At 42.5% G+C, this 24,863-nt stretch overlaps 1 long non-coding RNA gene across 2 annotated transcripts in view; it reads left to right on the top strand.

The window, feature by feature from the left end:
* The first annotated feature begins 1,992 nt into the window (after nucleotides 1-1,992).
* Nucleotides 1,993-24,863, top strand: part of LOC144586911 (uncharacterized) — a 36,257-nt gene continuing 13,386 nt past the window's right edge. The window contains exon 1 of one of the 2 annotated variants that reach the window (XR_013542009.1): nucleotides 1,993-6,830. This is a non-coding gene — a long non-coding RNA (uncharacterized LOC144586911). The other variant, XR_013542010.1, reaches the window with a different exon arrangement.

A 24,863-nucleotide genomic window follows, 5' to 3' on the forward strand; every position in this document is an offset into this window, starting at 1 on the left:
AGTTTTGGCTGCTGTACAGCAGTTTAACCACTGTGCCGCAAGGCTCCCAAATGGTTCAAAAATTGTAGATTCAGTGTTACTTAAACAGTCATCACATTTAGCAACAAGAGAAGGAAAGGAAAAAAGAAATCCTGTACACAATGTTATCATAGATATCATTGCATAAAAAATCTACTTAATATTTTCTGAAAGTTTTCAATAGGCCTGAACAGAAAAAGAACTGCAAAGAGCAAGAGCCACAAAACAGAGCATCTTTTGCTGAATTGAGGGGCAGAAGGATTACAGAGAGTCAGTGTGATGTAATAGATAGAGGGATGGACCCGGGACCTGGATTTGAATCCCCACTCAGCCATGGGAACTCACTGCAGTGGTAAAGCCACTCCTTAAAGTGCTCACATGCCTTGAAAACTCTATTAGGCTTGCTGTACATTAGATGTGATTTGACAGCACACAAAAACAGGAGGCTTACAAGAGCATGGATGATAGTTACAAGATACCTGTTTTCCAGGATAATTTGACAACTGCTGCTAGTTTGCTTTTGGATATCAAAGGTATATGACCCCGAGAAGAGGCCCGGAAAGTGAAGACTAGAAACTGAACCTTCTTGTCAGTCACTCCCCAACTTTGGAACAACCTCCTGTCCGAAATCCGCCTGGCCCCTTAACTGGAAACTTTTAAGCGATCCTTTAAAAGTTTTTTTTTTAGATAGGCATTTCCTGAAACTGTTCAGGTGAGAAAGAATGGAGCCAATGTAAAGTTGGAACCCTACGTTCCTGTAGTACAGGCTTCAGCCCAGTAATATGAGGCTATACAGTATATTGTATAAGGGTTACAAGCTGCCGACAGGCAGAGTAAGTAAACATTTTGTGGTCCTTCTTCAGGCAAAAAAAATCTACTAGAGACATGAAATGTTTCCAAACCCACGAGGCTAGATGTTAGATGGGGAAGGACTGAAAAGAGGCAGGTTTGCATGTATGCAGGAAGGCTGGGTCAAGAGAAGAGAAATCCTCCAGCTTTAAAAACTGTGGGTGCTCCAGGAGTCTGCTAGGAAATGGAGTGAGTCCTGCTGGGACACCTATTTCATTTTAGAAAAGTGATTGTGATCACCTTCCCTCCAGGAAAAATGCAGTATATATATTATCCTGCTGTGTCTGTTTTCTGCAGAGGGAAATAAACACCCATAGGACCATCTCAGCTTCTCATCTCACACATGATTCTGGTTTGTCATTCAGCACCATAACCCTATCCTCTGTTCAAACTGGCACAGTGAATCACAGCCTGCTAAGCAGTGATCCAGTAGTAAATTTCAGTGCAGCCTCTCATCGGGGAGAGTCTGCATAGTAACACTCCAAGAAATGCAGGCAGCTAAGCTGGTCAGTGCTGATAAATCAGCTGCAGGAGTTTTCATTTTTAAAGGAACAGGTCTTTTTTAAAAGTAATGCATCTTAATTGTCCATTTAAGGCCACTCCAACCCAAAGTGCATGATAGATTAAATCTGAAGCATGCGAGGAAGCCTTTCTTTTGTTCTTTTTTACTTGCATGTAATTACATTTGGTTCTCATGCGAATATGGCCCAGTGTGCAGTGGTAAAGGAGGTGTAAATAGGATGACCAACTTTTCCAACCGGATTTCCCCATAATTCAACCTCTCATTATGTAGGTTAGAGAGCGAGGGGGGGGAGTAAATGCAGGAAGAAGACATATGCCTTCCGATTCATGAGTAATGGATTTCTTTTCTTTTCTTTTAAAGCACCGATTTCTTCACTCTGGGTAGCCCAATGAAACTTCTATGTTCCAGTAGGCTGGGCAGAGAGTATAGAAGTCAGACAATGGGATGATTTTCTGTCTAGTTTCCTAATCACAGATCTTCCCCTGATCAGCAGGAAACAGATGCATTCTCCTTCTTTGCAGTTTTCTTGCAAATGCAGCTCTCTCTCTCTCTCTCTCTCTCTCTCTCTCTCTCTCTCTCTCCCCTCTAGGTGCCTGGCCCACCCTTGCTGCAGAAGCATTAGCAAATCCCCCAAGGAACAGCAGCCTCTTGCAGTGGCTTCCAGCAGGCTGACGGGGCAGACAGGAGCTAGATGAGGTCTGGAGAATTGGAACTGGGGGTTGTCAAGAGAAGCAGTAGTTTTGTTATGGGCAACAGCTTGTACAATGTCCACAGATGCATTCCAGCAGCAAGCAAGCCTGCTGGCATTTATGCTTTGTAAGACAACTCACGCATGCACACACATGCATGTAAACAGGCAAACATTTCCTTTGTATGAACATTGAATTAGAAAACTGAGCTGTTGTACAGCAGATATTTTTCATTTCTTTAATATTTTTGCTGATCAAGTCACCCAAGTCTGAGACAATTCAGCAACATGCCAGGATACTAGTGCTTCAGATTTGTAACATGGTATAATACAATTCTCAAAAGTAAACAAACAGTTTCAATAGGCAGTTGGTTCGAGGAAAAGGGTTATTTGTAATCATTTACACAAATTTTTCAAAGCGGGAAGATACTGTAAGATCTTTACTGTGCCTTGTCTGTTTCCTGGAGAAGGTGGGGATCTGAGATTTCTCTCCCTCTGCTGCATCCAGCCTAAAAGTGGCCCTGCTTACTCTCAAGTAAACCTACTGAAAAATAAGAAAAATGATTCACAGACATACAGCTAGAGAAGGGGCCATTTCACAAATCCACAATTCCAATTCTGAATATTATCTACCCGGAAAGCCCAGAAAAAGGATGGTCATAAGTCAGAATTGGCTTGACAGTACATGATGATGATTATTGTTCTCAGTATTTGTTTAGTAAACAATCCACTGTGTGTTGCGGGTGCAGCTCTGTGGGAAACATTGCCCTTTCTCATCTAGCTATGTTTACCATAGCAAACCAGTCCTCTGTGTGGGTTACCCTGTGAAGGACTTGACCTATGGGGCACCACAGCAAAGTGATGCTTTGCGAGTATTCATAGAATTTCCTGAATACCTTTTGATTCAAAACAATAACTTCCTAGTTGGATTAGTTGGGAAGCATGAGAAATGTTTTGGTTTGGTTTGGTTTAAAGAAAAGTTCTCAACATTCAAGGCCAGCATTTGTTAAATCTGTTTGGCAGAACAGCAACATTAGCCTTTTGGTTTCTGGCTTTTACTGCTTCATCTTTCCTGTGCTCTGAAGGGCAGTGGGAGTGGAGAGGGAAGACAGAGGGAATCTGACAATAGGAGGCTCCTTCCACTCTCAGGTGACATTACACAAACTTTGTTTGATTGGAAATCCTTTTAGATAACAACAGTCAAAGAAATAGGTAACCTGACAGAAAGCAATTGCTTGGAGGAATAGGTTAGCAGAGATATGGAGAGAAACTACAAGCTACTGAATGGAGTGGATTTCAGTGGTTTCAAGTCGGAAATGGAATGGTCTCGTATTTAATAAGCTTCGCCCTTATGCGATGCTCATCCAAATTTACTGAGCGGTCGAAGTGAGCAAACCAGCTAAACAACCCAGCATCGAAACCGAGCATACCAAATTGTGGATCTGCTTGCTGTCTGTTTGGCCGATGGGATCAAGACACAGGATGCGCCCACAACAATTGGTGTCTGTGTGGATATACGCAAAAAAGAGATCGCTGTGCTAGAGATTTGCCTCCGGAGTGAGGACAACACTGAGGCTCAGATGCCGCTAAACATGCAGCATAGACACTGGCTGATTTCCCTCTCTAACAAGGATGCATGCACTTGCCTATATGTCAAGCCTGCCTCCTGGTACTTTTAATCCACAATGGTCTACTAAACTGGCAATGTCCGTCAAGGGTTTCCACCTGGAGAGCATCCCCAGCCCAGTGATCCAAGATCTTTTAAAACAGAAATCCTAGGAAATTAAACCTGCAACCTCACTGTTTGCAAAGCAGCTTAAAGTTTATATACAGGATACAATCCAGCAGATGTAATTGGTGATTAGTGATGATTAAGTTATTAAATCCCAGTAAAACCAAGAGATTTATGTCTTTGTGATTAGAATGTAAAAGCTGGGGAGTGAAGGGGTGAACAATGAAAAGGCAATGCATCTTCCCCAAGGGCTTTTACTTTTTCCTGGGGGGGGGATGGATTAATTAATTAATGTCACTTTCTGGCTGTCTAGTAGCTAAAGTTCTCTAGGTAATGTAGGAAAGCGATGGTTCGCTCAAGCAAGCATCCCCTACTCTGTTCAGACCATGATCTGTCTATGCTAGGCTCTAGATAAAACATTACAGTGTTTAAGATACAAACCATAATAATACTTTATGAAATATTTTATGGCTTTTGAAATAGTTTATTTTGCAATGATTACTGAAATACTTGAGTGAAGATGTACAAATCTTGCTGCCTGGCCTTTACTGCCCCCAAATGGTTTCTAACCTTACCTAAAGGATGATGCTGGAAAGGGATGGAACCTTACCTAAAGGATGATGCTAGAAAGGGATGGAACACTCAAGCTGCTTTCTACATCCTGCCATTGTTATTTATACTAATTGTTTTCTGGTCCTCGCCTGCTCCCAATCATGCCTAATAAAAACATTTTAAATAAATAAATATTGCCCATTTGTCTTGTCTAGCGTCCATGCCATTTCAGGGGATGGCACAACTCTGATCCAGTAGCTTCTTGTCTGTATCTCTGTTACTCTCTCTCTTTTTTTTGCAATCCTATGTGATGTGGGGCAGCCAAATGGGAAAGCAGAGAAGGTAGAGAAATTTTTTCTAATTAGTTGGTTCAGATCGGAGTTGGCTATAACTGACTCGGAAATGGATCTCAGGGTTATGATGAGAAAACATTGAACCAGCATGTGGCTGCTCTGAACAAGACAAATTCCAGCCCGGGGATCATTAGGAATGAAACTGAAAATAAAACTGCGGAGAGCTTAGTCTTAGAGATTAGGGATGTGTACCAGTTTCAGAAAAAAGTCTTTTCAGGAGGCGAGGCAGAGCAGGGATACTTGTATGTTACAGGAACAGGTATGAGATGGTTCAAGAAACCTCCAGTCAAGCTTAGGACAGTTCATGTTGCCCTACTGAGATTTGCTCTAACTTTTTTTGGTTTTAAAATACTGAACTGGGAGGAAACTTCTCTTATCAGATTGCCCACATTCTAGAATTTGCTTGCTTTTTCTTTTGAGTAGCTGAACTTAGTCTTCATTACACTTAGCACTCTGTGTGTCTGTCTGTGTGTCTGTGTGTCTGTGTGTGAATGTCAGATGGATGACTGACTGTCTTGTAATGGCTTTGATTGGAGAGGTCGATGTAGCACTGGTGGCTATCTCCCTCCAACCCCCATTTTTCTACTTCCTTTTCATGTTTAATATCTGCTGCCGCCTTCTACTTGCATGACTGGGTTTTTTCCCCTTGCTGGGGTTGCCTTGGTATGTGCTACAGCAGTGAGTGCCAAACATGCAGCATTTTGATTTGCAATAAGCAGTGAACAGTGAGTGAGTGAGAAGAAGATGAAAGTAGAGTGAAAACACTTGGTCAAATCACATTATTGACTGTAGACAGTAAGAGGAGCTCTTTCACATATTTCAAGCAAATGTTTTTAGGACAGTACTATTTATTTATTTATTTATTTATTTATTTATTTATTTATTTATTTATTTATTTATTTATTTATTTATTTATTTGACTTTTATGCCACCCATCTGGCTGCCAAAGGCCACTCTGGGCGATTTACATGTTAAACACAAACAATTTGAAGCAATAAACATAATAGTTATAAAATCAAAATAAGCACAAGCCAACAACATTTTAAAGTAATAATAATAAAAATAATATAAAATAATATAAAAGCAATAAATAAATAATATAAAATTAAACAATAATCATTATTATTATTTTGGACTCCGAATCCTAGAATTTTCCAAGAATTCTCCAGCACTACTTGCTATACAAAAAGGAGACTGGCCCAGTGCTTCCTGAATGGCTTAAATATATGCAGACGTTTTAGTCTTGCTGGTCATTAGGCTTTAGCCTGCCTCCCTGGAGGGTGGAAGGAAGCCCTCTGAGGGCTGCACAGATTGTCAAAAAATGAAAGTGGATGTGGTCTAAAGTCCAGTTTTTTTTGGCGGGGGGAAATGGGCATATGGGGTAGTTAAATGGCCTAGGTGGACCCTGTGATCTATTTAAAAGCTGAACTGCCATTGCTGAAGGTTTCTAGAATCTGCATTTCACTCCTTTCCCACCTCAAAAATTAGGAGCCAAGGGAAGATCCAACCACAGGACCATATTTTGCCCACCACTGCTGTAAACTAATAGCCCATTAAAAATCAGACTAAGGCTCTGATAACTATTCAAGGCTGAAGCGGTCCGTCAGGACCAAGTCCTTTCTGCACCTCTACTGAGCTGACATGCTACTAGCCTACATTGGTAACCACTCCCTTCTAACAGAACTAAGGCTAGTGTTATTCGGTAGATATTTGGTTCTGAGCTACCATCACCTTTTAAGCAGAGAAAATTGTTCTCCCCGTCAAAGAGAGAAATAAATGGGAGATGAAAGCAAGCATGAAGGAAAAATGTCAGTAATAAGCTATTGTTAATGAAAGCTTGGACAGGCAAACGCACATAATCTCTCTGAAATTGCAGCGCTGTTCCAGTAGCTTGAAGGTATTTCAAGGCCACACACAAGAAAGATCTCAAGGAGATTTGTCAGAAGCTTTTGGGACTTAACAGTTTATTCACGTGTTCCATCAATTTGGGATCTGTGGCTGCAGAATATGTGGACTATGAGAGATGATAAAACATGAGGAAGATGAGCATTGTGTGGTGTGGATATTGTCCATTTGTTTCTTCTGTTTTGAGTGAAGACTTGCCATTTCGTTAAGGTACCAGCTTCCTTTCCGCCTACTCAAGGCACTTCTTTTTTTAAAAACTCAACATCATTCTTATGAAGTAGACTAGGTTTATAGATAGAGTCAAGTCAAGGCAGGAATGCCTCCCACCTTTTTTTGAGAAGAAGATGAAAGTAGAGTGGATAATTCAGACAAACAAAATGATACAGTTTTCCAGATGGAATCAGAAAAAAAGGAAATTATTTTAAGGAAGGGAGAATCTGAGAAGGAAACCTTTCGAGAAAATTTTCTGAAAAGGAAGGAATATGTGAAGGAGAACTTTTCCAGGACAGGTGAGGCAAAGAAGGGAGAGTAATGATAATTAGATGTGATTCTTGCCTAAGAACAATGACAGAGTGGGGGGTTGTGTGGAATTTGTTTCACCCAGCATTTTGCTCTCTGTACTGTGCTTTATCTCCTTCATGGATTGCTGCCACGGGGCTTGAGTAATTCAGAGAAGCTATGGGCTATGTCGTGCAGGGACACCCAAGACAGACAGCTTTTTGTTGTGATAAGGAGGGGGGGATTATCTGTTACTGTGATTGATGGGTGTCGTTAGCTGGTCTTTTTTGTGCAATGATCCCTGGTCCTTGTGGCTGGGTAGAGTTCATTGACCTTTTACAGACTGTATTTTTCAATATCGGGAGCCAGGCCACATTTAGTTTTAGGCCTTCTTCCTTTTTGTTGAAATTCTGTTTATGGATTTCAATAGTTTCCCTGTGCAATCTAACATAGTGGTTGCTGTGGAAAGGTATATATTGGAACCACAAAATGCAGCATTCACACCAGAATCAAAGAACATGAGAGACATTGCAGACTAAAACAACCGGAAAAATCAGCAGTAGCTGAACATGCCCTAAAACAAGCTGGATATGAAATTCTATTTCAAAATACTGAAGTACTGGACAACACCAGCAATCATTATGTTAGACTGCACAGGAAATCCATTGAAATCCATAAACATCAACAGAACTTCAACAAAAAGGAAGAAAGCCTAAAACTAAACACACGAACAACAGAAACAAGGGCAACAACAACCACAGGCTGAAAAAGATGCATTTCCCATCCTTATCTCCTTTTCCCCATTGCCCCATTTTCACACCATCAAAAGGAGTAGCCGGGGAGGAGTATTTCAGCTCATGAGCATACTGGGGGTGGGGAAGAGAGCCACTTATGCTGCTTCAGGGAGGAATGGCAGTGTACCCGCACAGACACAGAGACACACACACATACACATATAAAGCAAAGTATGCTTCTTATATTCCACCCTATAGGAGTTAAAGCACTCTCTCGCTGATTTACAATTCAATTATATGGACTGCACATTGCCCCCATTCCCATCTCAAAAAGCTGGGTACTCAGCTTACCGACTTTGGAAGGATGGAAGGCAGAGCTAACCTTGAGCTGGCTACCTGAGTCTGTTGGGATTGAACTCAGGTTATGAGCAGAGTCCTAGCTGCTGTACTGCAGTTTAACCACTGTGTCAGAAGCCTCCTTCAAATGGGAGCCAGCTCATTTTCTATAATTGTTGCCTCAAGGCAGGTTCTTCAGTCACAGCAACCTCACAAGAGTAATTACATTGATTTTTTTAAAATGCACCACCTCACTCAAGACATTGAAATTAAATAATTGCAAGTAACTAGATGCCTATAACAAATTTTCCTTCATAATTACATTATAATGTAACTGCAACTTAATGAGAGAACACTTCATTCCTCTTCAAGTGTATCTGTAACTTTCAAGTTGTTTTGAACATGATGAGAAAGGTTGCCTTTTTAAACAACCAAGGACAAATATTCCACTGGTCAAATGTTGGTCCATATGCTGCATTATGGGTGTCCGGATCAGGAAGAGGTGGATGAGCAGAGAATGTGCTTTATATCTCAGGCTCTTGCATGTTAAGCCCTTTGGCTCATATATCTGATATCAGTGAGAGTCCTTGTGCTCATACGCACAAGCTTCTTGGAATCAGATTCTATTGTTAGAATATGACAGCATAAAAATGGACTACAATGCAACTGGATGTTCGTAATGTGTGTTGGAAATGTGGGGGAAGTGAAGACAATTTTATATATGGGGGCCTCATTAAAAATAACGAGTAGCCGTTTCTGGGAAAACACTATAGAACAGATAGATAGAATCACTGGAGAATCCCAGACTCATGAGCACATCGAACCCATTGTTCGTTCAAAAATACTTACTGTATTATATGGGTGTCCTAAAATTTTAATATTTGGAATTGGTTGATAGCCTAGCAATAGTGGTCCTGGCTAAGGAGAGGCTTACTGCTCTTTTTATCTACAAGGATGGAGTCAGTAGAACAGCATATAGATTTAATGGGGAAATTAGCTGTATAGAGTCACTTATGCGAAGGTGGGTGGGACTTAATACAAATGGATAGCTAGGACCTGAATATAAACATAGTCTCTCGAGACTGAAGGATGCCTACATTGAATATAATCAATCACAGTATTTTGCATGGTGATTGTGGAATCATTTGGAACATATTCCTTGCTAGACCTTTTTGTAGTCTATAATACAGATGAATAATAGGGATAAATACAGGAAATTGTTTTAATTCTGTTTATGTTTTAAAAATTACAAACATCAGTTTTTTAAAAATCCCTTCTTGTAGTATTATAATATATTATAGTACTTATTATCATTTATATTTTCGTATTGTTTAGGTGACATATTTACATATTCAATATACTTTTTAAAAATTCTGCCACTAGATGGAGATGGCAAAAACATGGTTCAGGTTTCGTTTGGTCTTGCATTAAATTGCACTTTTCCACCTTTGAACAATATTAAGCATCCCTTCCAGTCAGTTCCATATAAGAAAGAGGGAACACAAATGATTTATCTTATTTAGCCTGCAAAAGCCTGTAAGTGACTGGTTCAGGCCAGAGCTTTGGAATAACAGGTTCCAAGTAATTTAATTCCAGTAACTTGTTACTTTTTGGATAACCAGGGTTATTGATTTCAAAAACAATGCAATCAGTTAGGACTAAAATTATCTTATTAATGTGATTTCCCCCCCAAAAGATATTTAAGAGGTTATTTTAAAGGGGTTTTAGATACATTTGACAGGGATTCTCCCCCCCCCCCCCCCATATTTCATTTCATGAAACTTTGGAAAGTGATGGAAAAACAACAAACATCCCAAGAAGAAGCACCACAATTCATTTCTCCAACCCTGCAATTAACAACAATGGGTCGCTTTTCAAACACTACAGCAAGTCATGAGAATGAATTACTCTGAAAAATTAACTTTCCAGGCTTTGGTTTAAGCCTCTATAAAATTCCTAAATAGCCTGATCAACTGGGAGGAAACAGGGAACAAAAAGGGCTAGCAGAAAGCAAAGCAAAGGGAGAACAAGTAATAATCATGTGGTGTCAAGTCAGTTGTGACTTATGGAGACCTTTTTCAGGGTTTCCTAGGTAGAGAATACACAGAAGTGGTTTACCATTGCCTTCTTCTTGGGGGTGTCCTGGGACTGTGCAGCTGGCCCAAGGTTGCACAGTCTGGCTCTACTCACAGGAGGCACCGTGGGGTATCAAACTCCCAACCTCTGGCTCCACAGACAGATACTAAACTCACTGAGATATTCTCACTTCATCATTGTCTCCTTCTCCCCATCCAATGCTCCTGTTCCCTGGGCTTACCCACTTGATAGTTAACACTCCCCAATGGAATGCGGGCCCCGGGGAGGTGAAAAGATTGGCCACTCCTGGTATGAATGCTTTGTTTGTTTGTTGTGGGTTTTTCAGGCTCTTTGGCCGTGTTCTAAAGGTTGTTCTTCCTGACGTTTTGCCAGTCTCTGTGGCTGGCATCTTCAGAGGACAGCACCCTGTGCTCTGGTGGTAGTTTGCTTGGGAGTTGAGTATTTATGGCTGTGAGATAGGCTTTTGTCCTTTTCAGCAGATGGGTGATTAGTGTGTCTTGTTGTGTGTGTATTGTTGCGATAAGGAGAAGAGATCATCTGTCACTGTGATTGATGGGTGTCATTAGCTGGTCTTTTGTGTGTAGTGATCCCAGGTCCTTGTGGCTGGGTAGAGTTCGTTGACCTTTTGCATGCTGTATTTTTGTTTGTTTGTAACTATTGCCTTATTCCCCAGACATGGAAAGTAAGGGTTAGCAGTCCTATAGTAAAGATGATACCTTTCACAGTGCGAGACTCATGTAACTGACAGAGCTGCACTGGAACAGGCGGGGGGACCTGATATACAGCAAATATGCTGAGTCTCCCACCCCTCCCCCATGCCTGTGGAGGACATCATTATTTTGGCCTGGCTTCAGCCTTCCACCAAACAATGCTTTTTGAGCTGCTTTTTCATTTCTCATTTTCTCAGGCACCCAAGAGTGGTCTACTCTGAACAGGCAAGGAAAGAGACTGGCCTTACATGTGAATAGCAGCAGCTATACCATGCCAAACCATGTGCCGAGGGAGAAACAAAACCCCCAATCCCTTTTCTTTCTCCCTTACCCTGTTACTGAAGAAAGCATTAAAGGCGGCAGTGGAAATCTTGTGTTAGAATTTCTTCTTCTTCTTTTTAAACATAGCACTTTTTTTGTTTTGTTCCTAAGCTATACAAACTGCAGGAGAAAGATTAGAGTAATCAAATCCATTTTTTGTAAGGCAACATTTAACTGGGCAGGTTTTGTTTTAATCCTAAATGCCCTATTGGGGATTCATTGCCAAAACCCATCCGTTTCCCATTTGTTTTTAATGGAAGAGAAGATGAGTTCTGAATAATTAAAAGTGAATTCTTTTTTTCTCTTTTTTTGGGTCTGGCTGGCTGCCTGCCAGCCAGGAGAGCTGAATGATGGAGGTTTACTCAGCTGTCTCTCACCCCTATAACTGGATTTCAAATGAACTTCAATGTTGATGATGCAGTGCCAACATAATGAAGGTCAAGCAAGGAGACAGGAAATCTCCACTTTATTAATAGCACACTTGGGAGGTTACAGGGCACGGTGTTAAGACTAGGGCTATGACCTGGGGTTCGTTCATGGACAAAGCAGGGGCAACCCATCCACACGTCAGTTTTTCAGGAGGTCACCTAACCCAGTTCTAAGCCACGTATCCTATGAATCTATTAAAGCTAATGTGGTGTAGTGTTAAGAGTGCTGGACTAGCACTCAGGAGACTTGAGTTCAAATCTCCACTGGGCCAGAAAACTCATGGAGTGATGTTGGGACAGCCACACTTTCTCAACCTGACCAACTTCACAGGGCTGTTGTGAAGAAAGCAAGTCGAGGGAGGACAGTCATGACTTTTAAAAGAAAGGTGGAAGGTCAATGTAGCACATAAATAATGATATTTAAAGAAAAGCCAATGTTATTAAATCCACTAAATATACCCGAATATTGGGAAATACAGGGGAAGCAGCTTCATTTAAGGGCAAGATATCTATTGAAATCAAAGGGTTCAATTTAAGGGCAGGATAATGTATTTACGGTACCCCAGGGATAAGCAACATGGGGCTTCCTAGAAGTTGCTGGCCTGCAATTCCCATCATCCTTCACCATGAACTATGCTTGTTAAAATTACCTACTTGGATGATACCTCCCAGAATTGTAGTCCAACCCCCACCCCCATGAATTTCCCAGAGCCTGGCAGAGTTTCAGTCTGAACATCTCTGGAGAGCTGCAAGCTGCCCATGTCTGTTGTATAAAGGGTTGAAAGTGGGGTATGTGTGACTTTGGAAGAATGCCTGGGTTCATGTGTTGCACCCACATCTATCTCATGGATGAGGTAGAACCCAATAACCTTTGGAGGGGCCAAAGGCTATCAGGCCCAGGAACTTAAGGAAATGAGTTCGGGAGGAGCTGGAGCTGGTGCAAAGGACAAGCTGGGTCATGGAGGTGCAACAATCTGGGCCAGGGCATCATCAGCTCCCTCTTAGCCCATACTGTCCTTCGGAGCAGAAGGCTCCTTCCAACATACCTTGGCAGCAGAAGGTATTAATATTAATATTGAAGAAGAAGAAGAAGAAGAATTTGTACATATTCTGACTGTACATAAGGGGAAGTTCTTTCCATGTGGTCCATTCTGTGTGTCTGCACACAGTTAATGCCCAGCCCGACTTGTGTTTTGTCATATTATAGGGCTCCACCGTGAAATATTTTATTCCAGTCTTCGAGCATTTGATGAATAGAATGACGCTCGTTTTTTCCTCTGAGGATCTTTTGCCACTAGTGCATCTTAGTAAAATACATCTGACTGCCAGATCATCTTTTCATACATACTGGTAATGAGTAACAGTTTATGGCAAAGCTGATAACAAAGCAGCTATTATATTGATTGCTTCTGTGCCTTTATTTAATCATTGTGAATTACTAGGCATGGTTGGTTTTTTTTTTCACCAGCAAAATGAGTAGAGTTTTTTAGGACAGAAAAGAATGCCATAGTTCTATCTTTGTTACTCACCCTTCGCCCTTACATAATGCTAGTACTTTTCAACAGCTATGCCTGAGAGCCAACTAAGGCTTCCCAATGCATGTGTTTGTTGTTATGAACCTTCTTGTTGATTTTGACATATGACAACTCTAATAGTGTATAAGAAGTTAATGGGGTGGTTTACCATATCTCAGTAATTTTCCAGGGCAGATTTGAACGCAGGTCTCCTGAGCTCTAGTTCAACCCCTATCCACTGTACCATACTGACTCTCGGTGTATGCCTGCAGATGTTTAAAATGCAGATATAGCACCATATTCCATTTATTTGTTCAGAAATAGGAATCTTTTGGGTTGTGTGTGTGTGTTACAGTACCTGGAATCGCACATGCCATCCTTACCATTGGGCATGCTGGCTATCAGAATCTGGAAGTCACTGTTAAAAAAAAAACCACAATGATTTCCCATCTGTGTGTGTGCTTGAAGGGGTGCCTAGTTTGCCTATAAAAATACTATTTGCTGTGTAAAGAAATGAGCTGCTTTTTCCTGCTGTCCCACCACCCCTTTCATGTTTTGCTTGCTTCCACTTTCTCTTCCCCCGCTTTTTTCCTTTCTTTTAAGCTGCTGCTGTTCGTTGTTCTGTGAAGAAATTGAATCCTTTCTATTAGATGCTAGAATTGGGAAGGCGAGATCTCTTCAGGCACCAGCAGATGAAAAGGAGTGGACTGAAGAGCAGCAGTGTGGCACCTCCTGCTCTTTTCTTCTTTCCTTTCCATGATAGGAACAATTTGCTGAAGAGTCCTGTGAATCCTAAACAGAGTCTTGTAATCACATCTTTCAGGATGTACAAGGTAGGAAGCTGGTTTGCTCTTCTGGATTTCTGGTTTTGGACTGAGGATAATCTTGTGCAGCAGCTTTTGCCATGTGTGCATCAGGCAGCTCAGCTGAATGTGGGGAAAACATGGCCAGCAAGAGACTATAAACCCTGAATGACCTTAGTGGAAGAATCTCCCCACACTTATGGGAAAATGGAAAATGCAGGAGAGGTATTTGATCTTCACTGGGGGTAAAGCTTTCACTCACCTCGATTATTGTCATCTCAGCATCCTGTGCAAAACCTTACCTCTGAATAAACATGGTGAAGATCAGACACCAAAGCACCAGATTTTATTAGGGAACATATCCTACTGAAGTTAGTGGAATACCGTATAACCATGAAAAAAGCATGCTCGTGCACAGCCTCCCCTTTCCTTATTTTGCTTGTTGCAGACTTGCTTGTACAGTCCCTTTCTGTTTCTGAAGACCATTCTTTGTCTTACCTGGGTTTCGTTATGTTTTCCCATCCATCTGCTGTCTCATCACCCATTTACAAACATATCTTACACCGCAACCTCAGGATGATAGTTCTGAGCTTGATAGCTGGGCTCAACACTTGACTATCCCACAAGATATACTCTTGGCTTCTTACCTGCAATAGCCTTTCTGCATTCTTGCTTGTCGCTGGTACCTTGACCTTGCCTGGTGGTGTCATGACCCCGCCAGCACCTACAACCATGACATTTTAGTCCGGGGAAAGGCAAAGTCTGGCCATCAAGATGTCTTTGGCCCACAGCTCTTGTCAACCCTCATCACTGTCAGTGCTAGCTGGGGCACTTGGGAGATGCTGTCCAGCTACTGCAAGAGGTCCACACATTGTTGATGTAATCAAGAGACTGAAGAGTTAATTGTTAGTAAAACAAATGGGAAAAGAAGTATAGAAAAGGAGAATAACTTATTGGCTGAAGAACTTGAGAGACTAATTTCAATGCAACACCATGCTGTTGTTTAGAGCTGCTCAAGGTAGCCATGTTGACCTTTTCCTCTGGTGGGAAAGGATGAAGAATCTAGGCTATGGCCATACATCTGATGCTTCTAATTTCCAGTTCGGAACACCCTTCTTCGCTCCATACAAACTGGCATAACTATTGCAAACATAGCAGAGAATGAGCATGAGGGCCTTATCGCAACAGCCAAATGTTCCCCTGTTCTAACAATACATTCCATACATCTGTTACACTGAATGGGGGTCATGTTGTATACATATGTATACTGGGATGAATGTCCCTATTTGTTTTAATGTTACTGATTCATTTCTTCCTATTTGAAATGCTATGGCCAGCTACACTGTGGAACCAATTTATTTCCTCTCTTGTTTCCTGGGGCAGTGCAGAGGTTCTTTCATGGCTAAAGCCCCTGACCTTTGCACCTGATGGCTTGCCTTGATTTCTTGAGTCCTTTGCTCCATTGGTCACTTCCTGTTGTGTTAGGCTGTAGTTTTAGATTATGTGGATTGGTTTTGTGGGGAGCTGGTCCATTGGCAGTCTTACCTTGCAGGGCGAGATGTCCACAGCACTCATCCTCCCATGTTAATCCTTCCCTAGTGCTTGTTCCTGTCTCACAATTTCCCTGCATGGGATTGCTCTGAGGCTCCTCCATGTGGCTTCCATCAGCCCATGCCTCCCTCCCTCCCTCCTTCCCTATGCCAGCAAAGGCCAGGTGTACCCATCATTGCCCCTGCACTGAGCCTCATGGGGCAGGCGTACATCTTTGAGGTGATGCCTTATTCCTGCTTTCCCTTCTCCATTTTCCTTCTTTCATCCACCAGCAAAAGCTGGGAGTATCTGCCACTGCCTCTGTGCCAAACCCTGTAGGGTGGCCATGCTTCTTCAAGGCAGTGCCTTAGTCCTAGTCCCTCTTCCTTCTCTATGTTCTCTGATGGGATTGATGTTCACACATGCAATACTGGTAAGGAATGTGCCCGTAAGTCATAGGAACAAAATAACACAACCTTCCCAGTGAAGGGGAAATAAACTGCAGATGCACTGCTGACTGGGAAAACGGTTCTATAATGGCTGTGCACTGAGTGACTGGAAATTTATACAACAATATAACTGGGGCACAACTAGGGAACATTTGCCTTGTGTGCTCAGGCCCTGAGCAACAGCAGATATTTTCTGCCTCATGCATCTTGTGGTGCATTGTGCCACCTGCAGAGATCTTCATAAGAAGTGTGAAGTATTTATTTGTCAATATTTTTGAGCACCCCCCACAGATGCATCTTACTGAAGATTTCTACATGAGAGGCTCTTAAGTGCCTTCAAACGAACAAGGGGGCAGGGCGGAATCAGCTATTCAGCAACATAATTTCCCAAGAGAGTCCCCTGGTATTACTGATCAATTTTCCCAGTTATGATATGATTTATCCCTTTGTCTTCCAGGCTTGGCATTCACTTTGCAAATACTTTCTGTCCCCTCGGATACAAGAAGGACTAACAATGGGTTCTTCAAGACACTGGCAGAGCAGATCTTCTGCCTGTTCCTTTTGTAATGGCTGCTGTTTCCCTCAGTGCCACCAGCACTATGATTAAACTCCAGACTGTTCTGCCTTTGCTTCCCACTAAGGGGGTCAAGGAGCTGCTAATCTGTTTTTCTCAAGAAAAGGTAACAGTTCTGACTGCTTGGGGGGGGTGTTTAATTACAATTGCCAAATGAGCTTCTAAAAGGCCAAAACCACATGCACACCTTCAGGGCTTTTAAAGGTCACTCAGAAGGTCTCTCCTACTTCAGTTAATGCCCATTTCTGAAGTAACACCATTCCTGAATATATCACCCCCTTGTTCTCCTTCTTACTCCATTTTTTTGGTCCGTACTACTCAGGAGGTAGATTAAGATGCTACCGCGACGTGCTGTGGTTGGTGATACACCTGGCTTTTGTCATTTCAGTAACAGTTAAAGACCTACCTTTTAGACAGGCTTTTAATAACTAAATTGGCCAAGAGTGAGTCTCTTCTGGATGCTGTCCACACATTCCTTTTATGTATGTTTTTAAATGTTTAGATGGCCACTTTTCATTACTATTACATGCTTAAATGTTTTTTAACCTTGTAATTTGCGGTGCTTTTAGTCCAAGTTGTTTTAATCATTTTTGAGCTGCCTTGCGTCCCCTCACAGGAGAAAGGCAGCATAGAAATGAAACAAACAAACAAACAAACAAACAAACAAACAAACACTATCTATATTCATACAACCTGGAACCTAACTAAGGGACTTTCTGGACATTTGAGGAACTGTTTTTGTGAGTTATAGATTTTAGCACTCTTCTACTCTGCTGCTGTCTTACTCTGATTTTATTGGTGGCTTCTAATTCATTATTTCACTGCTTTTATCTTACATTTCCCCCCTCTGCAGAGGGGCATCTGCTATTCTCCCCCTTTCCAACTCTGGTCAAAAGTGGTCAAAAGAAAGTTAGATAGACAAACAGACGGATGGGCAGAGATACATAGAGAAAGAAAATGTAAAGTGTGCTGTTTATATACTGCCCTATAAAGCTTGAAGCTCTCTCTGGGAGGTTTACAGTTTTAATTATGTAAGTTTCACATTGCTTCCCCAGCAAGCCGGGTACTCAGTTTATCAGCCTTGGAAGGATGGAAGGCTGAATCAACCTTGAGCCAGCAACCTGATCCTGGGATCTAACTCAGGTTATGAGCAGGCTGCCAATCAATACTTTTGTCACCTCTGCTTGTAGTGGAATCTCTACAGTGATTTGTTGGCTGTCTGGCTTCATGAGTCATGGGCAAAACACCCAGGCCAGTTTTTAAGCTTCTGGCCTTAACGCCTGGGTTTATACCATCTTTCCCTGATGTAGGTTCTGGGAAACTTAAATGCTCACTCTATTTGTAACTTCTTAGTGGTTTTACAAAGGTTTTGCTCAACCCTGGACTTCATTGCAATGAATGGATCACGCGACCATTTTCTGTTTTTTTAAAATAGGAATGCTAATGGTAAACAGAATGTTCAAAAACCCTTCAAGTTAAAAATGTGAAGACAACTTACAGAACAGGGAATGGTAAACGCATCTACCAGTGTTTTGATTCTGACTTCAGTTGCTCAGTTATCTCCTGAGACAGGAGCTACACCTCTGCTAAATAAGTATCCCCAATTCTGGATGAAACGAGGAACCATCTTCCTCAACAAATATGTCTACACTGCTTATGTTGCAGATTAATACTGGCTTTATCCCAGCTTAGTTGTCATCGTTTCCCTCAAAATAAACCTCATAATTATAGCATAGGACAAAATTGGTTATTCTGTCTTGGAGATCCTCAGCTTATCTGGCCACTCCCAGAACTAGATTCTCATGGAATACTAGGAAGAAGAAATGGACATTAAACCAATTCACCAACCTGTAGGGTAGGTAAATAAGTATACATAAATCTCCTTCTGTACGGAAACAGCATTGGTCACCCTGCAGGATGACCTCTTGAGGGAGGCCGACAGTGGCAATATGTCCTTGTTGGTCCTCCTTGATACCTCAGTGGCCTTTGATACAGTCAACCACGGTATCCTCCTGGGGCGGCTCTCTGAGTTAGGAATTGGTGGCCTCACTTTGGCGTGGCTCCATTCCTTCTCGGAGGACCGTCCCCAGAGAGTGCAGCTTGGCGAGATGACAATTGTGGGGTTTCTTAGGGGTCAATAATCTCGCCGATGCTATTTAATATCTATAAGAGGCCGCTGGGTGAGGTCATCTGGAGTTGTGGGGCCTGGTGTCACCAGTACGCTAATTATACCCAGCTCTACCTCTCCTTTTTTCCAACTGCAGTGGATACTATTCTGACCCTTGAATGCTGCTTCGGGACCGTTCTGGAGTGGATGAGGGCAAATGGAGTGAGGCTAAATCTGGACAAGACAGAAATCTTGCGCGTGGGCAGGCCTGGCATCAGTGGGTTGGAAAACTCTCTGTCCTTTGGGGGAGTGACTCTTCCCACGAAGAGTGAGGTTCACAGCTTGGGCATCTGGCTGGACCCAGATCTGACTATGGAAACCCAGGTGGCATCTGTGTTCCAGCCAGCCCATTTCCATCTTTGGAGGATTGCCCAGATGCATCCCTATCTAGATGTGGGGGCACTCACAGATTCATGCTCTCGTAATCTGAAGAATAGGGTACTGCAGTGCACTCTACATGGGGCTACCCTTGAGGTTGATGTGGAGACTTCAACTGGTCCAAAATTCAGCGGCCAGATTAATAACTGGGGTGAAGAAATTCCAGCACATCTCCTTCACTCTGGCTGCCCTTCATTGGCTACCGGTTCATTTCCTCATCGACTTCAAGGTTATGATTATAACATTCAAAGCCCTAAACAGTTTAGGACCTCGGTATCTATCAGAATGCCTGCTCCCAGTCAGATCTGTCTGTAATACCCGTTCTTCACAAGCAGGGCGGTTGAGGACCTTGACCCCAAAGGAGGCCCGGAGGGAAAGAACAAGAAACTGGGCCTTCTCGGAAGTTGTCCCCCGCCTGTGGAACAACCTGCTCATTGAGATCCGCCTGGCACCCTCGCTGGATGGGTTCAAACGAGCATTGAAGACCTGGCTCTTCCATCAGGCTTTCCTGGAGCATTAAGATCTCGGCCTCCCTTTTTGCCATCCTCTCCATCACTCTTTTTACCACCTTTATTGCCGTCTGTTTTAATTTACCCTATTTGGCTTGTATTAATTTATTTATTTTTAATAATATTTTAATATTCTTGTTTATACTGCTGTTAGCCACCCAGAGTGGCCTGGTTGCCAGATGGTGCGGGGTACAAATTCGATCGATCAATCGATCGATCGATCGATCGATCGATCGATCAATCAATCAATCAATCAATCAATCAATCAATCAATCAATAAAATTCATATCACCAGATCTCAGATTGGTCCCTGGACTCCAAGTCCCTCCATGATATTCTTTCCTGAAGTCATACAATCATCTCTTTTTCATCTGTTTGTATTTCAGATTAGCCTCAACCTTATTGGATGTTAGATCTTCAGTAGATATTTAGTCCTGATGCTTACATTAACATCCAGGAAGGTCATTTTGGAGGCTTTACAAAGTAGATGGCACCATCCTTTGCCAGACAAAATCAGGCTTGCTCATTATTCAGCAATGCAGAGCAATTATTAGTAACCTTCCAAACAGAGCAGTGACAAACTGCTCTGACAGAATAACATTTTTGACAGATGCTGATTCTATTTGGAACGTCTTTGCTTTGCTGAGAACCTTCCAAAATGTGGGAGCATCACCAGAAGGCTGCATTCCATGAAGCCCTGCAGAACATTCCAATCATACACAGTTTAGCGCTTCCTTCCAGGAAACTTGTCATCATCTGTCAAACTGCAGAAAGAGGGATGGAGCTTTGTGGGATTCTCTGTGCTTTGCTTTTCTAAATAAAGTATTCTGTAGAAGGGGTCTCAGGCAAATCAGCCAAAAATAGTCTTCATCTCAGCGTGAACATGCTGACGAGCTATGTTTTATGTTGAAGGGGAACCTTTCAGTCAAATGCATAGTAATGTTAAATTTAGTGGTACAAACCTTATCTGAAAACTGCAGAAATGTATGCATACATTGGCACTGAATTAAATTATGGATAACAGGCCATTTGATTCATAGAAAGCAAGACCAGCCCTGTTGTTGGGCAAACTGAGGCAGCTGCCTTAGACAGCAGGTACAGAGGGAAGAAGCCCCCCCCCCCCAGCCATCTCTTCTGAATCCCTACAACAGGCAGGGTTGGTGTGCACATTCTAATTCCTTGTGGATAAATGCAACAAAGAGAATGTGGAGACAAATCACACATAACGTGATCTGGAGACATGCTATTACAAATAATACGGATCTTTGGATTTTGGGGTCCCATATCTTCAGTCCTATTGGAAAAGAAAGCCAGTCAGATGGCTACAGGATATATTTTCTCTATCTTCTGCTCTAAGATAGTGTTCCCTTGAAACTAATTGTGTGCATACTCAATTCACCTTGAAGTGTGTGAGAGAGGGCCTTGTCCTGTTATTCTTCAGGCAGGAAAAAACCACTCAGGTTGACCCTTGTAGGTACTAGAAACTGATTTTAATGTAAATAAAGCAATAGTGGGCTTCGCCTCCTCAGGACTTCCCGCCACCTCTGAGTTTTTCTGTCCTCCCTGCCGGCTGGTCACTGCCACTTCTGACACCCTTTATTGTGTGCTGTGCTGGATAGAGCTGATGGGAGCTGCAATCCAAAGACATTCAGAGGATCCCTTCCCAGTGGTAACTGGTGCTCATCATGGCTGGTGGGGAAGAAGGCACAGCATCCAGTGGTGGGCAGATCCAGGGTGACTGACCTTGGAGAAATAGGGTATTCATAGATACACACATGCATTTACTCCCAACCACTCTCACATATTCAGAGACTCCAGACACATGTGTCGACGTTGTTTAGTCGTGTCCGACTCTTCGTGACCCCATGGACCAGAGCACGCCAGGCCCTTCTGTCTTCCACTGCTTCCCAGAGTTTAGTCAAATGCACTCAAGCACAATAACTCCGTCCATTCATTCATTCCACAACTCTGTCACAAAATTAGAAATGTTCCTACCCGCTGCTTCTGGTTATGTCTGGCTTTAAAACTGGGCAGTTGGCTTATTTGTTGTCGTTTTTGTTGTTGTTTAGTCGTTAAGTCGTGTCCAGCTCTTCGTTACCCCGTGGACCAGAGCACGCCAGGCCCTCCTGTCTTCTACTGACTCCCAGAGTTGGGTCAAATTTATGTTGGTAGCTCCAATGACACTGTCCAACCATCTAATCCTCTTTCATCCCCTTCTTCTCTTGCCTTCACACTTTCCCAACATCAGGGTCTTTTCCAGGGAGTCTTCTCTCCTCATGATAGTCAGCTTATTTACTCACATTCATTCTTTCATTTTCTTCCCTCACTCCACCCCATCCTCACATTCACGTGCACTCATGCATTTACTCACAGAGACTGTGAAGCTTCCCTACTGGACCAGCTTTCATTACCCCTTGCTGTCCCTAGTACGAATCAGTACAAGAGGTATTCTCTTCCCTGCCAATGGACAACTGAGGGGGAAAAACGTGAACACAGAAACAAGCATTAGAGACTTGCAAACTTCTATGTAACATGTTCACTGCACTTTAGAAAGAAACTGGTGAAAGATTAATGTGAAGCAAAGGGGAAAAATATTTCCCCTACCCCTCTTATTAACAAAGGCAATCTGCACACATACTCTCACACTCTGCACAGTACAGCCGCAGAAGAACCAAACAAACAGATCTTGTTTGGTGTCATCCTCATTTCACTCCATTCAGAGCTGGAAGAGAAGCAGCATTACAGGAAATGGCCAATCCCATGCTCTATGCATGTTGAAGCAATGAGATTAACACTCTGTGCCATCCATTGTAATTGATTTGGAGGCAGGAGTTAATTGTTACCACCAATATTAGGAGATGAACTTTTTCTAAAAGAAAACTGTAGTGGATGGTGCCCCACAGTGCCAGCAATTAAAGCGTCTGTGTTCCCCAGTGAGGCTGCATCACACCGGGAGCAAACTCCAAACACAGAAGAGGAATTACACTGGAATTCACAGAGGAGCATTGGTATTTTGCCTCTATGGTGGCCCCCGGAGATGATTCTGAAACATAATTTGTGCCTGAGGTTGTCTGGAGGTAGCCTGAGGTGGAACAGTACTGTACTTGCCCTGTGTTACCAGCCTCCACTATTACTTCCTCCCCAATTCTGGATTAATACACATAAAAGTAACATAACTTCTAAGTTTAAATATACTTCAAGTACTCTTTGCTAGGGACATGGTGGCGCTGTGGGCTAAACCGTAGAAGCCTGTGCTGCAGGGTCAGAAGACCAAGCAGTTGTAAGATCGAATCCACGCGACGGAGTGAGCGCCTGTTGCTTGTCCCAGCTCCTGCCAACCTAGCGGTTCGAAAGCATCCAAATGCGAGTAGATAAATAGGTACCATCTCGGTGGGAAGGTAAACAGCGTTCCGTGTCTAAATCACACTGGCCATGTGACCACGGAAAGATTGTCTTCAGACAAACGCTGGCTCTATGGCTTGAAGAGGGGGATGAGCGCCGCCCCCTAGAGTCGGACACGACTGGACAAAAATTGTCAAGGGGAACCTTTACTCTTTGCTACTGCCACTGGGGACTTGTGGTCTCTGAGGCAAAACTATTCACAATGCTTAGTGCTGAGAAAGAAATCCAGACTCTGTTTAGTTGTAAATACAGTAACAGTCATGGTGATCTTTGAAACATCCATCACAATCCAACTGTAGGCCATTAAGTGTCTTAAGTCAGATCTCAAGGAAATCAAAGAAACACGTGCAATAGTGTTGTTGTTTGCTACCTCAGCAATGTTAAACCTTCTGGGCTCTTCTTCATTTTAGTCTTTTGTCACTTTCCACTCAGCTCAAAAATGGGGGAAGGGGAATTAGAGAGAAACAAGTGTAATTTATACTCATTTCAAGGACTGGGCCTTTCATAATAGGCAGCAAATGGTCATTTTAATGGATTTACATTATTTTACAGCTGCAAAAGGATTTGTCAGTATTGCCATAAAATTTAGTACAGAATGTTCTCTCCTTGGTTGCTATAGCAGCCGGCACTGACTCTTTCCATGACACAGTAACTAATTTTGTTTAATTGCATTTCTATACACTCCATTTAGATAAATGAGCACAAGTTGCAATTACCCAGATAGGGAGACTAAATTTACCGCTGTGAGTAATGATTTTGAATGCCTCGGAGATGGAGAGGAAGCCCTGGGCTTGAGAAGCCTTCAAAGAATCTGATATGTGAGGAATCTCAAAAAGGAGATTTGTTAGAAAAAGTGCATGGGAGATAACATAATATCTATGCTGATTATAGATAACAAATATTCAACTGGCCTGCCAAACCTATATCTGTGTATCACATTCCGTGTGTGTATGTGTGTAGTGATGTGCCATCAACTTTGAGCCAACGAATGACCCTTTCAAGATATGTGAGGTATGTGAGGAGTGTTTTTACCAGTTCCACCTTACCCTCTCCCAGTGAGTTTCCATGGCCAAGCAGGAATTTGAACCCAGGTCACCCAAGTCCTCATCTGTCACTCTGTCCACTTCACCACACTGAGTAATCCATCACCGTATCATACAGAAAAATATATGAGAACAGTTGTCATAGGATGCATCCAATTTATACAGGACATCACCTGTGGCTGTTAGGCCCCCAGATGAACTGATAGTGCATTCTAGACTTGGAAATGGGCAGTCTTTATTTTGTTTTTGTTTCAAGAATCCTGAACCATGGTGAGTTGTGAAACAGTGGCTCAGGGGCCAAAATATAGTTAAGGAACACCGGACCCTCTCAGCACATGCCGAATCTAGGAATTTGCCCTCCACACTGGAACAGAGTTCATTCCCAACCTTCTCACATAAAAACCTCCCCCTGGTTTCCTCCTTCAAATGTTCTTCATTTTGTGACTTTGGGGATGACTACATTGACCAATGTTTCAGTAAATGCACTGGGACAGTCTGATGCATATTATTTTCTTTTGACTATGTTATGTCCGTGGCAATGCAAATCAGCTCGTAATCCTCACCCCCCATCTATCCTATATAACTCCACCAGGAGAAACCCTAATTTCTAATTTTACCTCCTGTGTTGTTGCACCCTTAGTTGAGGCAGGGGAGCTGTTGTCAGTTGTGAAACAACTGGAGTTAGAATCCACTGCCAATCTATGGTCAGTCATTCAGAGGTTTGCCAGCTTACAGTATTCTTCTCCTCCA

This window comes from Pogona vitticeps, chromosome 2 (assembly GCF_051106095.1).
Source record: "Pogona vitticeps strain Pit_001003342236 chromosome 2, PviZW2.1, whole genome shotgun sequence".
NCBI classification, from domain to species: Eukaryota; Metazoa; Chordata; class Lepidosauria; order Squamata; family Agamidae; genus Pogona; species Pogona vitticeps.